Here is a 15,358-nt window from a genome sequence, read left to right on the forward strand (position 1 = left end):
TTTTGTAACTATCCATTTGTATTTCTTAATCTCTTTTTTGCCATCCCCTGCACACACCCTCTGCCACCTAGTAGCCCTCAAAATATTCTCTGTATCTATGAGTTTATTTCAGTTTTTATTGTTGTTGCTGTTTATTTCATCCTTTAGATTTCACATGTATTTGAAATCATGCGATGTTTGTCTTTCTCTGACTTATTTCATTTAGCGCAATACCCTCTAGGTCCATCAAGGCAATATCTTTTTTCCTTCCTTTTAGTCTGTGTGTATCTTTTAATCTGAAACGAGTCTCTTGTAGGTAGCATATGTAGGGGTCTTGTTTTCTTATCCATTCAGCCACTCTATCTTTTGGTTGGAGCGCTTAATTCTTTTCCATTTGAGGTACTCGTTGATAGGAATGTAGATATTACCATTTTTTAATGCATGTTTTTAGTACACTTTTTTTTCTTCTTAAAAAAGTCCCTCCAACATTGCCTGTAATACTGGCTTGGTGTTGATAAATTTCTTTAGCTTATTTTTGTCTGGGAAGCTCTTTATCTCTCCTTCAACTCTAAACGATAGCTTTGCTGGTTGGATAAAGGATTCTTGGTTGTAGATCCTGGGTTTTCATCATGTCAAATATTTTGTGCCAAGCCCTTCTGTCCTGCCTAGGACATCAGCTGTCAGTCTTATGGGAGCTCTCTTGTAGGTAACTAACTGCTTTTCTCTTGCTGCTTTTAAGAATCTCTCTTTGTATTTAAACTTTGACATTTTAATTATAATGTGTCTTGGTGTAGCCTCTTTGGGTTCCTGGTTTTTGGGACTCTCTGAGCTTCCTGGGATTGTATGTCTATTTCCTTCACCAGGTTAGGGAAGTTTTCCATCATTATTTCTTCATATATATATTCAACTTCTTGTTCTTTCTCTTCAGGTAATCCTATGACACAGATGTTGTTAGCCTCAATTTCGTCCCATAGGCCTCTTAAATTATCATTATATTCTTGGTTATTTTTTCTTGCCGTTCTAATTGAGTGACCTTGGCTTCCCCAACATCTATATTGGTGGTTCGATCCTCTTCTTTATCCACTCTGTTGATTCCTTCTAATATACTCTTCATCTCAGATAACATGTTCTTATTTTCTGACTGGTTCTCTTTTGTAATTTCCATTTCTATTTTTATCATTTTTTATCTCTTTGTTAAAGTTCTCACTGAGTTCATCTACTCTTCCTCTAAGTTCATTGAACATCTTTAGAAGCAGTGTTTCGAACTCTGCATCTGTTAGATTACTTGACTCCATTATATCTGGATCTCTGTTCTGTTCCCTCATTTGGTTTCTGCTTCTTTGTCTTCCTATTTTGGCTGCCTTTCCATGTCTGTTTCTATGTACTAAGCAAAGCTCCTAAGTATTCCAGTCTCATTAGTGTGAATTTGTGAAGTAGGTGTCCAGTGGCACAGTCCTGAGAGGGGTTCAGCTACAGGCCAAATTTAGCCCAAGCCTCTACCCTTCCAAGGTCACCTGTTAAGATTCAGCAAGCAATCCACAGATGCTGTGCTTATAGTTCCCTCAAAAGGCCACACCAGAAACTGAGGCCAACTGGCTCTCCAGTGTGAGTCTAGATGCTGCTCAGCAAGGAGCACCTGACTCGATGAGGGTACACCTGGATGTGGCTTGGGTGGAGCTATGAGTTGGGAGAGACGGGATTTCAGGGAATCCTCTGGGCAGAGCCGACCTCCGTTTTCCAGTTTAATGATGTCACGGCTATGGCGGTGCTGTGTGAGTGCACTGGGAGCGAGGAGGGCTCAACAGAGGAACGATGGATACCGCAGGCACTGAGCAAGTCTTGCCTCAGCCCTCACTCCGACGATGTCTCCCTGTAAGTCCCTGGTGTCCCCTGTGTGCAGCCGAATGGGCACTGGTGCTTAGCGCAAGCAGATCTGTCACCGTGAAAATCTGATTGCAGATGCAGTCCCTTTAAGAGGCATCTGCAGCTGCCATAGCCTCTGTCCCACTTAGCCTCTCTGGACCAGGCAGCCCTGTGTCCTTGCCCCGTCCTACCTTCTGCCTTTGCGGGGTGTTTTCTTGGACTTCTCCCTAGTTGTATGGCTTGTTCATCTAGATCCCAGGCAATTTTCCTTGCTGCTGCTCCTTGTTTCTTTCATAACTTTGATTTTGTCACCAGAGGGATGAACAGAGCTCCTATCATCTATGCCATTTTTTTTCTCTCCTCCTAGATTAATTCTTAATGAACCATTTCATTCTTGCATTAGGGACAGTTCACAAGAATAAAAAGCATTATGAAAAGAAGAGAAGGGATAACTCTTCCTTACAGAAGAATTCCAGTTAATACATATAGAAGAAATGAGGAAAATAGAAATTCACTATTAGAATACCATAATAATAATTGCTGTAGATAAAATAGGTGCTAAAATTAGTGAAATTTGAGAAACAGAATATTTGAATAGTCTCAAAGTATCTCCCCCAATACAAATGTTTATTAATTACAAAGAGAAAATAAAAACTTTACCGTGAAGAAAACTGGTAGACATCAAGCGCTCAAGGTCAACATCAGCAGTAATAAACATATCCACATTTTGTACTCCTGGATGTGATGCAGTAAGCAGGGAATATCACCTCTGTGGTATTCTTCCCTGTAATGCATAATCTTAGTCTAACATGATAAAACATCACATAAACCCAAATCAAAGAATATTCTACAAATACCTGACCAGTAATTTTCAGAAGTGTCAAGATCCTGAAAGATAATGAAAGACTTAGAACTTGTCCCAAATGGAGGAGACTAAGGAGATAGGACAACTAAATGCAACCAGGGCTCCTATATTGGAAGCTGGAACAGAAAAAGGACATTAATATTATATCAATGTTATTTACTTTCTTACTTTTGATAATTATCTTATAGTTGTCAGATTATAACACCAAAGAAGGTGAGGTTAAGGGTGTACAGGAAACTTGCAGTAGTTTTGTATCTCTTCTGTAAATCTAAAATGATCTAAAGTAAGAAGATACACACACACATGCACATACATATATATGGTATATATACTCTTAGTTAACATGCAACTTTGCTATTTATGTAGTCATGCTTGATTATTAATGGATGGAAGCATAGCATATAAAGAGTTCAGAATTACAGATACTGGTTTGCATTGGACTTTGAAATATGTCGTATGTAAATTATTTTCTCTTTCTCAGATTTGCTTTGTGATTAACTAACAAAATATGAGATGAGACAAAACCTCTAGGTCAGATGCCTAGAAAAATTCATAGAATTGATAAACCATTTTATGGGAAACTGAAAGCTCTATTTCTAAAAGGTTAGCTTGATTTTAGTGGATTTTTTTTTTTTTTTGCTAATAGAAAGTGGAGATTCAGCACAAATGAGAAGATGGATTTTGGATTTTGGATTTTGAGTGCAGCAACTCTGCCCATGCAGCCTCCATAGAAGGTGGCATTTAGTTATTATGATAAATCTATGAATCAGAGTCATTTTTTTAAGTCCCAATATCTCGTAGTTTTGCCTTAATAGTGCTCAATAAATGTTTGGAAAAAGCCTTTGCTGTATACTAATATATTACTACTTCCAGGTAAAATATTTAGATTTTTTTGTAGGGACCTCCTGAAAACCCAACGGCTTCATATAAAAGAGCAGATATTTCAAGTACTATTGTGAGCCAGTAAATAGGATGTTTATGTCAAAATTGCCAATGTAAAGACTCTACCCAGTAGTCTGCATCATTTCTTAACTTGGTGTTTGCTCTGGGTAGCTTCCTAACTCCTTGACAGCATTTAGTTCAGCGACATGACTTTGCCTCAGTTACTGCACTGTCTGTCTCTTCTCCAAGGACACCCTCCACACTGACCCCATCACACTATCAGCTGTTCCCAGGGCATGGCATGTTCTTTATGCTCAGTCTCTGCTCAGTTGTTTTCTGCGTTTCAGGCATGTTTTTTCTCTTTCTGAGAGATTCCTATTCATCTTTGGGACTTAGGTCAGCAAACATTTCCTCTGTAAGCTCTTCTCTGACAGCAAGATTCTAAATATACTTCTCTCTCATAATAAACATGGTGTTTCTGTTTGAATGAGTTAAATTCATTCATTCATTCACTCATCCATTCATCCAATATTGATTGCCTATCATAGGCTGGATATTTGAACTGGGATGACAGCAGTGAAAGAATATAAAGAGTCCCTGACTTTATAGGCTTCCATTTTAGCAGGGCGGGCAGACTTAGCTAATTAAATAATTGTGGTTGTGAGAACATGATTTATTTACGTATTTCCACCTTTAGATTATAAGTTCTTTGAAGGCATGAATTCTGTCTTCCTTGTTTTTGTAGCATTAGTATATAGAACAGCAACCTGGAAGCTAGTAGGCACTTAATAAATGCACAAGTGAACTGAGCATTTAATGTCCTGATTTGCACATGATCATATGGTTGATCACTTTACTCTCAGCAGCCTCTCAATTTTTATCATCTATGAACTGAGCTAATCTAAAGAAGACTCTTACTGATTACTCTCTTTCTCGACTTCCTAGAAGTGCTGCTTTCTTCTTCTGATACATGGTGAGGGTGGCATATGTGATAGCAGAATGCAAGCAGCAGTAATCAGCAGAAAGGGCTCCTTTTGACCCTTCTATCTCACACCACTAGCTCCAAGTGAAGCCCAGGAGAGTGCATTGGGTTGTTGGAGCTAAGGTCACATGACTGCCCCCTGGCTGCAAGTGAGACTGGAACCCAGGGCTGCATTTTCATTTGTATTTTCGGTTGTGAAGGTGCTCCATTTGTCACAGGATCTATAAAGTGAGGAATTCCCTAAACAAAAAGTTTCAGTGCTGAGATGGAAAAGAGAATTGTAAATGTTCACTGCTCACTGAAATGTAATTGGTTGTTCGTAAATTCTAGCTATTTTGCATTTAAGCCGATAGAAAATTTGGACAAAGTAAATGAATGTTTCTACAGGACTTTGTATCACAGAATATTTTAAATGTGCATCGAGTTCTTTGTAAACTGAATTTCTCCTTTTAACCCTTCTCTAGTGTGATCACTTGAGTTCTCAGGTCTGTCACTGGGCGCTTGTTGTAATTTTCCAGGAACAGTATCTTTTACAGAAAATAGCATGGTAGAATGTGATTTGGGAAAAGGATAGTATCTTTGCTTGCATACAGAAATTATATCTTTAAAAATCAGAGAATTCTAGTCAATCATTCAGTCAGTCAACACAATTTACTGACAGTCCTGTGTAATAATTTACATTAAGTTTTTCTAATAAATTTCATACATATCTCCTTTCTATGAAAGAATACAGTTGGCACATGTAATCATTGAGGAAAACAATAGTTATAAAGAGTGTTAGAATTTTTAGTCACATCCAAGTTTTCCTTGTTTGTGGTAATTAAATATATGGATACCATTTCTTCCGGTGGTATTCTGGATATACTTTCCCAAACCATAGATGAACTATATGGTCAGCTATCCCTTGTTCTACAAATCCCTATTGGAGGCCTACAGTATGCAAAGATTAAAAAATTGGAATGCCTGCCTTTAGAAATTGGGTCTCCTGGTTAAAGGGACAAACAGGTAGATTTGGGAGCTCAGTAGACTTGAGAAACTTGAGAAAAACCTCTGACATTTTTTGGAGCCTGTTTCATCCTGTGGGATGGGGTTATTGGATTAAATGGAGCAGTGCATATATAGTGCCTAGTTCAGTTTCTTATACAGTCAACATTACTATTGTCATTGTCACTGAGAGGCCAGAGGGCAGGCCGGACTCAGAACCTAGAGTACTTTTGACATCAGGCTGTGGAATTGGGATTTTACAGAGGGAAATCATGTATCAATTTTATAATTATATTATTAACTAGAGAATATAATAAAGTCTCTCATCGATACAATTTACCATTTCTTCCTTACAATTACATTTTTGTGTTTACTGCAGCCCAGTAGGAGGATCATTGAATCAAAAGGCCTCATTATCATCAGGCCAGGGACAGTGAACCAGGAGGCTGGCTTTCAGACACCCACCTGTACTGGCTTCAGCTTGCCGGTTGGGGAGCTCAGAGCAGGAAGGAGCCCACACGACCCTCAGTCCTTCAACTATGTAGCCCTTCTGAGGGTGGATTCATTATTTGCCGTGAAGTAAACTGGACAGTAGGCTCATCTTTATGCAGAAAGAAGTGCAAAACTCTTTGTGAAGGCTATGTAAACAGTTCTTCACCCACGATCATGGATAATTGGAATTCACCTCCAGTTCAAACTGGAGATGAAATTTTGGGGCTGTCTCTTGCATGGAGTCCCAGAAATGCTGGTTTCTTCCTCAGCAAAGAGACTATTTACATTTCCAGAACACACAGTCTCTTATGGCCTAAAAAAGACCTGTCCTTGCACTTGCTCAATAAGAAGGGTAATAGGCTAGAGGAGGGGCCTTTCTCTAGGTGATTACCCTCCCAGTCAATGGGTCTATGTGTGTCTGTCTCCAGCATGTGGTGTGCCTGGGCTGTTGATAAGGTCGTTCTGAAGAGCAGCGGGGGAAGTTCTGACGCTGCTCTGCTGAGGATGGGGTATGCACGCTTTCTGGGCTGAGAGAGGTCTGGGTGGGGGCTAGATGTGTCATCTCTGAGGTCAGGATGATCTGAGGGAGTCAGCTGTGCTGGGGCTGCGAGGCACATAGAGTACTAAGGAGAGTTGACCTATTTTTGACACAGTGTCAGGGGTTGATACATGAAGTGGATAACACCTTTGGCTTACCAGAGGGGCAAACCTCACCACCCAGGACAGGTCTTGGCAACCCGTTGGCGTTTTCACACTAGATTACAATTATCCAAGGCTGTGATCTGGAGACAAGGACTGCTGGCTGCCACATCTGCTCCATCAGTCAGTGGGATGTGTGGGCAGGCTTGTCTGCTGGAGGGTGTGCTTTCCACCCCAGTGGGTCCTTCCTGAAACTTCATTTGGTTCCAGTGGAAAGCCTTCTAGGATGGGAGGTTGGGTGGATAGGGCTGTGTTTGGCTCCTAGCCTCATCTCCGTGATGCTTTGCCTACTGTGGGCATCTTTGCTGTTTGGCTCTATATTGGCCATTAGTTAATCAGTGACTTGAAGGTCAGGGGGCTAAAAGAGAGTTGACTAGATGTTAATAATGACATGGGGCTGGTGAGATCTTTGATTCTTTGTGATAATGGAAGATGCTGGATTGAAGGAAAGATAAAGGAAAAGGATTCACAGCAGGAGGGCAGCAGCCTGGAAACTAAGACAAGGAATACCATGGTCATACAGTAGAACATAATTAGTAAATTGTTGCTGAGGTAGTTTAAGTTAAGTTTAATGCTAGAAAAGTCTTCACATTTTTTCTTGTTTCCTCATTTTTTTTTAAGATATAGAAACCAAGGCCCAGAGCATTTAAAGTCACACAACCACCTTTTATCAGAGCTGATCCTAGAAACTGGAGTCCTAACCCCTGGGTGGGGGTCTGTGCTATATCACACACAGTGACTGTTCTTCACTGTGACAACTCATACTCAGTTTACCCTTGGGGAAGTGGACTCAGTTGTGCCCAGTAATACCTCTTGTGGATGTGTCGTGAAGTTTAGATGGGATAATACACATGAAGTCCCTTGCCCAGTTATAAATGCAAATGACCATGATTGCTGTACTCACTAGCCAGAATATTCAGCAGCCCTGGGCCTCTTCAGGTGTTTGCCTCTTTAAAAAAGTTGTGTGAATGGGATCATCCCAGCACCAATACCTTTGGAAATTATGGTTTTGTTTCAAGTTTTCTTTCCAACAATAACAGTAACTTTGTCTTTAGTGGTTTGTGGTTCCACCTTCACTCATGGGTCTATTATCTTATTTGATGCATGAGGTCAGCAGGAATCATTATCATACCCTGCTGTAGAGATAAAAAAGGAACAGACCTCATAAAAAAAACCACTGTATTAATTATATAGCAGCTTAGGGAAAGATCTGTCTACTTCAGGTGTTTGTGTTTCTTGGTATCATACTGAAGTCATAAAGCATTTGTTTTTGTATTTAGTGAAATAGAAATTCATTTATTCAACAAAATTTTATTTTCTATTTGTAAAAAATTTATTTGCTGTAGCAAAAAAAAAGCTATGCTGGATGCTATTGGTGAAAAATATGAACACGATTTATAATAAAGGGAAAAAATTTGTTATAAAAGAAGATATCAATAATCATAGCATACACTTACATGGTATTCTCTATGTCACACACTATTTTTGGTTCTTTCATTTATGTTATTTGAGTTAATTCTCATAGCAAACTTATGAGATAGGTACTATTTCTGTCTCCTTTTCTATAGCTAAGGGAACTGAAGCACAGCGTGGTTAGTGACTTGCCCAAGATTGCAGTCGTGGAGCCATGCTTTAAATCTGGATGCTCTGGCAGCAATATTCACACTTATATACTGTGCTACGCTGCCTCTGAAATCAATTGCTACATTAGAAAAATTAGGGCAGATAATTCTGAATGGGGAATGGCTTGTAGCTTGAGATTCCATAGTTTACATCTCAGCGTGGTAAGGGTAGATCTGGCCACGATCTGAAAACTGTAAAATATATTTTAAGAAATGTATTTGCATAAATTGATTTCTTCTCTCTCAAGTTTACCCACCATAATGATATGTTTTGTAAAAAATTTCAATCCAAAAGTAAGGTGCTAAGGAAAACCAATTTTTTCTACTTTAATGTGATGGCCTAAACACATCTCTTTATTTGCAAATAATTTAATGGTTTGATATATTTCAAACTACACAAATTCATGCCCCCATTACAGTGGTCTAGAGATATCAGGATTACCTTTTGCTTGATTAACTTGTTGTAGCCATTTTTTTGGGTGATTCCTTTTATCTACCTTTTTAAATATATGTTTTACAACATGTCAAATCCTGACACCACCGGGCTACAGATCTGTGTTGGTAGTTAGCACTTTTAGACTGAGAAAGAGGTCCCAGAAATGAAAGATTACCCTAATTCTGTAGCTCACCTCTTATTCAAATGTCAGTAATCCTGGAGGTTTGACTTCCTGGATCTTCAGGACTCCTGGGCCCTCAGTGAGCCTTGGAACACCTGCTTATCACCAAGACCCTCACAGGCTAGTGCCACTCTTCCTCCGTAGCCTCTTCCTCAATTAGTCTGTCTTCTACCTCTAGCTCAGCCAGAGCCATGGGGGACACTCATGGTGCTGCAAACAAGTACCTTCATGTGCCCCACTTCTTGGGCACTGGGACTAAGCCAGGACTGCCTCTCCTATTTAGCCTTTAAGGGCCAGCTCAGTGCTGTCTTTATTGGGAACCTCACCTGGTTCCAGCGACTCACAGTTCCTGTGCTCTTGTCTGATTCTCCATCTGGGATGTGGAGGTTCATGCCATTGGACTCGACCTGAGCCAGACCTCTTCCAAACCATTCTTCCTGCCTGAGGGGCCCTTAAAACTACATCTTTCATCGATGCCCTAGACCTCTTCTCATGTTTTCTCTATCCTCAGCTTTATCTCTTATAGGTTCTGGGTCTTATTATTTTATTGCAGGCACTTGTTGCTATGGATTGCCCTCAGGCAACTTTTTAATATCCTGTATTTGTACATTGCACATTAAGACATTTAAACTACCTTTGGTGTGCCAAGTTTGAAGTTTTGAATAGCAGCTAATGAACAAATATTTTGAGCTATGGTTTGTTGGAATTGCCTGCCAGACAAAAGTTTGGTTTCAGAAGTATTTATTCATGGGCCAGTCATTGGGCCAGCAATAGAGTGCTAGCCAGTCACAGGTGACTCCCACCCTTGGGGCTTTCTGACTCCTTTAGACTCTTTGTACAGTTGAATCTCAAAATAAAAAAAATAGAAATTTTATATAAATGAAAGTAAAGATTATATAATTCAGTGGTGGCTTGATTGTATAACATAATAAAAAACTTCTTCATGTACTTTTTTCTCTAACAATAAAAACGTGCAGTAAATCCTTCAATTGGAATGTATTTTATTAGCTTTATAAAAATTTTAGGGCTAAAGTAATGATTTAAAATCGTTAAGAGTCTAAAGGAGTCTCTTAAAATTTTCAGCTATACTTTATTACATTTTATTTGAGAAAATTATATGCTATGATGATATTTGGTAATCCACATAACTTTTGGGACAAGGACCTCGGTATATAGACGTATATAACAGAGCCATATATTCTATGATGTTCAATCTTTGTGTCATTTTACAACATACTGTGTAATGTAAGTGATGATCCAAATAGGAAAGCAATTGGCTTGGAAGTCATTAGGCCAAAATTTTAGATCATGGTTTAGCTCAAACTTAGTTTCAGATCTAATATATATCTGAGAGTCTTTGAAGTTCTTCGCACCCATTATAAATTTTATTCTTAATATCCCCCATGAGGTAGATACTGTTATGTATATTTTACAGCCATGTAAACTGTGACCTGGAATGGGTAAGTAACTTGCCCAATGTCACACAATGGTCACACCAGGATTTGAACCTAGGTAGTCTAATTCTAGTTCCACCATATTATAGCTACTCCCTTCTTTGGGCCTAAAATTTCTCATCTCTAAAATGAGGGAGTTGGATTACATGATTTCTGGGGTTTCTTCCAGCCCTAATATTCTCTGTTCTCAGCTGGTAGACTGGAACACACCTCCGTGCATGTGTTCACACAATGCAGACCTCAGCTATATGGTTGAAAGGCTGCCATAAATTATGTGCCTGAGTACAGTGATTGATGACAGAATCTCTGTACCATTCTGTATTCACCTTCAGAAGAGAAACAACAGTTTGTTCCTTGTTTTATTATTATTATTATTATTATTATTATTATTATATTAGTTTCAGATATACAGTGCAATGGTTAAACATTTATATAATTTATGATCCCTCTGATTACTCTGACACCTATCTGGCACAAGCATTACAATAATATTGACTATATTCCATTTGCTGTACTCTACATCCCTGTGACTTTTTTCTAACTACTGATTTTTACTTCTTTATCCCTTCACCTTTTTTCACCCAGCCCTCCAAACCCCATCCCCTCTGACAATCACCAGGTTTTCTCTATCTGTGAGTCTGTTTTCATTTAGTTTGTTCATTTATTTTATTCCTTAGATTTCCGTTTGTCCCTTGTTAATTGGCTACCGCACTTTGCGATTTATAATGGAAAAAGTGATACCTACAATATTGAGAACATTTTTTTAAAGAGGAGGGTTCTTGGGACACAGTCTAGCAGAGCATAAAATGTCTTTTTGACATCTTAAATTCTTCACAGGCCATAATTGAAGATAAACTTCATGAAAGTATATTTGAGTTCCAACTTTTATTCTATTGGAGACATCCAAGTGAAATGTTACTCAGGTTCTTTTGCATGGCTTATAGAACACAGTGGTCCCCTGTCAGCCCAAACTCATTGCTTCCTGAGTTTTGCAGAGGGTTGTGGCAGACCATAGAATACTCACTGTAGAATGGTCTGGACACCATAGAAAATGTTAGTTCATTTACTGGTGCTGAAAGGCACGTCAGTCCTGTATCTCCCAAATGTACAAAGGGACTCAGTGCAGCCTGGTGGAAACTTAAGTCAGCAGGATGTTCTCATCCAAGCAGCTGCCCAGATGCAGTGATGGGATGGAGAAGCCTCCCTAAGTAGCCTTCCTCTACATTATGCAGAGCAAAGCATAGCAGGGGTCATTAAGAAAAATCATGGAATGTTAAAAGGAGCAGAGAATATCATTCTGCATTAAGTACCACAGGCTAACTTTTTAATGTCTCTGTAGAGGAAATAGCTGTACAGGATGGAATATTCAAGTTGCCTTTTGGGTCTTTGTGTGGGGAGGGCATTCATGGGCATGTGTTTCTGGGCCCAGGAGTGAGGATACTTTTGTACATCTTGACAGATCATTTGTGTCTTAGGGATAGGCATTGGATAGCTAGGGAAGGTGTAGAATTGAAGAAGCCAGCTGGGGCTTTGCAACCCTCTCCCCTCTGGTCTGCAGGTGTTGCAGCTCTGTCACCACCATCGCCATAGGAGCTCCCCCTTCCTATCACTCCACTTCCTACTCACACATCACAGCTCTGTGTGAACCAAGGGGCCCAATGCCCATAGTGGGGGAGGATGAGCATGCAAAGAATTGTTTTCTGGCTCTTCTCCAGGTGACCATATGCTCATTGCAGCTTTCTGAGCCTCACCTTCTTCATCTAAGATAATGTGCAAAAAATCCCTAATATAGCACCCAGCATATAATAGTTATTGACAGAATGCTAAATGATTGAGTAAATAACAATGGAGATAAAGAAAGTAAAAGTTAAAGGCATCTGACATTTGGTGAGAGTAAGGTTGGAAAGGCAACACCTTTAAGTTTGGTTAACCTGAAAGGGAAGTTTAAGAATAGGGAAACTGTAACTTGTACAAGGCTATGGAGAAACCAGTGCAGGCCTTTGTGCCCAGGGTGAGCACTGCCTGCTTGAGAAAGCCTGTGTCTATTCCACCCAAGCCAAACTTCCTTTCAACATGCAAGTCTCTTCTAGGCCTCCTGTCACTGAGGATGGAGCTCTGTCCTTTGCAGAAGAAGTGGCACCCTGCTGCTGGCCACCTCTTATCTCTGCCTCCCTATGTTTTTGTAGACATTCTGAGAGGCTGACCCCATCTGTCATAGTGTTTCTCTGTTTGCTGTTTATAGAGTTAGAAGATACCTTGGGTACCATAGTGCAAGCCAAAATGCAGATATTCTTATGACTTGGATCAGCACCAGGCGAAGTACATTCTGCAGAGCACAGTAAAGCAGGCCTGCTGGTGGATAGGGGCTGGAGACCATGGGCATGGAGAAGCTCACACTGCACCTGCAGCATCAGGTTGTGCATACCCACCTATACTGGTGTTCTCCACACACTGTAATGACTTAAAATGTCTTTGTTCTAGAGTCCAGGAAATATGGTAACCAAGTGGTTCCAACAGAATGGCTGACCTGTACTTTTAATGTTCATTGCAGACTGAGTACATTTTAATTTCTGTTGCAATTAAATTACTCATTCATCTCAAATTAATAGCAGCTTTTTTGCCAGTGTGTATATACTTAATTTATTCCATTATTTTATCATTCCTTTATTCATAGAACATTCATTATTATTGAAAAATACCTCAGTGTACTGGTCCCATGAGGCTCATGCTGTGGATGTTGAGGGTAGAAGAACCACAGTAGAAAAAGAGCCTCAGCCCTTCAATTTCCAAAATTCAAAGAAATATTCTCTCTTTCTAGCCCAATAAGGCCTTACTTGCAAATGAAGAGAAATATTGCATACTGCTGCAAAAGCGTTTGTTTGTTAAAAACAATGATAAACAGGAAAAAACTATGCTGTTTTGTCTCCAGCAACATATCTATTTTTTTCCCCTCCTCTTGTCTCCACAGCCATGCACCAGAAGAGTATGTTGTTAGGTACAACAGCTTGGCTATAACAGGCTCAAATTTCCCTTTTAATTTGCTTGTGCAAGGCTGTGGGCTATAGCTGCTTGCAGCTCAACCTTGGTAACATGATCTTCACTAACCAGAAGTTAAAAGATGAAACTGGGTAAAGAGTGTGGCTCTGAAGTTATTAGCGGCAGCCTGGGGAGTTGAGCAGGCCGCATGGTTAGTCCTAGTATTTTTTACTGGTTAGGCATAATTTAACCTGCTTTGAGGATTGATAAGCAAATGCCTATAATACTATTGGTTTCCAGAAGCCTTTATTGGTCTCATTAACATTGGTGTAATCATAGTGAGTCAACACTTGTCTAGAACTCTGACAAATTTTGGACTTTAGGGGGAAAAGTTTTGATTTTAAGGAAACTTAGTAAATGCTACTTTTACTACATTTCCCATTGTGCTATGACTGCGCCCACTTCCAAGAACTGAGAGGGCTGAGTCCATGAGTACTTACACTCACTCACTCTTTTGTCTGCATTTCTTATTGCTGACCCACAGTTTTCATTTATCTACAGTAATCCTTGTTGGCTGTTCCCAATATGCATACCTGAAGAGTTGTAGAAAGTCCCGTGCAAGTGGTTCTCTCTCATGTATCCTTTGTCTCGTAGGAATTCTGTGATAATATACATTTTATAATTTCTGTGTATAATTTTCTCTCTGTGTGAAAAATATATATCCTTACATTATCTTCTATGTTTATTGTCTCCTAATATGGACATTTAGTGGATACTGGTTTGTGTAATTTATCCTGCTTTAATAGCTTGAATTAACAAAGAATTATGGGCCCTTCTGGTTCAATGTAAAACCAGTGTAGTGAAGTGTGTACATCTTTTTACATCTTTCTCATTAGCAGGTGTGTCTGTGTGGATAGTGTGTGGTGAAAACATAGACTTCAGGTGCAAGAGAAAGTAACAAAACTGAACCCAAACTGCACTTCTTTCTTCCCCTCTTCCCAGTGCTTTTGATTCAATTTAAGTTGAAGCAATTATTAATCACCTACTAGATGCTGGGCATGCAAAAATGTGGTGTGTTCTGGGCTCGAGAGGTCTCACCAGTGTGCGAGACAGACAAATACACAAACAATGACAGCAATGCAATAAGTGCTGTATCAGAGGGATGTGCAGGTTGCCATGGGAACATAGAGGCAGCAGTATTTAATTGTGGGTGGGAATGGAGAGGATAGGGAAGGCTTCACAGACATAGTACTTTTTTTATGCTGAAAGGTCAGTAGGCATTTGTCAGGTAAGGGGTGGGAAACAAGTCTTTCTAGGCAAGAAAAATACTGTGCATCAAGGCACAGTGATGTAAAGCCATGGTGTGCTTGAGAACATTTTGGTGTATAAGGCTTCCACGGTGATATATAGAGGAATTGGGAAATGAAGTTAGAAAGATGGGCAGGACCATCTAGTTAATATGGACTATATTCTGAATGTGATGGCAATCTATTGGAGGATTTAAAGTAAAAGAGAAGCATGATATCATTTAGAAATAACAATTTGCTTGATAGAATAAACTTTCTTCATCAGCAGATACTTTTTGAGAATCTATTACATAGCAGATATTGTTCTAAGCCTCAGGAAAGAAACAATATCATAAAAATCTCTACATTCAGGTGAACTTATAGTCTAATGGTTGGAGACAGTAAACAAAACAAAAATTTAATTATATGATTTATTAAAAGGTATTAAGTGCTATAGAAAAAAGAAAGCAAAGAATGTAGATAGGGAGTCTTGGATGTGAGTGTGGAGGGTTACATTTTAAATAGTTGTGCTTTGTTATATTTGAATGTAAAGAAAAATTGGTTTTGTATTTTTTTATGAACTTGTTTTCAGTGTGTGTTTTAGTACCCAGATTCTATGCTACATTTGTCTCTATGTCAATTATTATTGCTATTTTA

At 39.3% G+C, this 15,358-nt stretch overlaps 1 protein-coding gene across 13 annotated transcripts in view; it reads left to right on the forward strand.

Annotated features, from left to right (window-relative positions):
- LDLRAD4 (low density lipoprotein receptor class A domain containing 4) overlaps nt 1–15,358 on the forward strand; it is a 440,516-nt gene that overhangs the window by 196,416 nt on the left and 228,742 nt on the right. The gene's annotated exons all lie outside the window — the stretch shown is intronic.

This window comes from Pteropus medius, unplaced genomic scaffold (genome assembly GCF_902729225.1).
Source record: "Pteropus medius unplaced genomic scaffold, Ma_sr-lr_union100, whole genome shotgun sequence".
NCBI lineage: Eukaryota > Metazoa > Chordata > Mammalia > Chiroptera > Pteropodidae > Pteropus > Pteropus medius.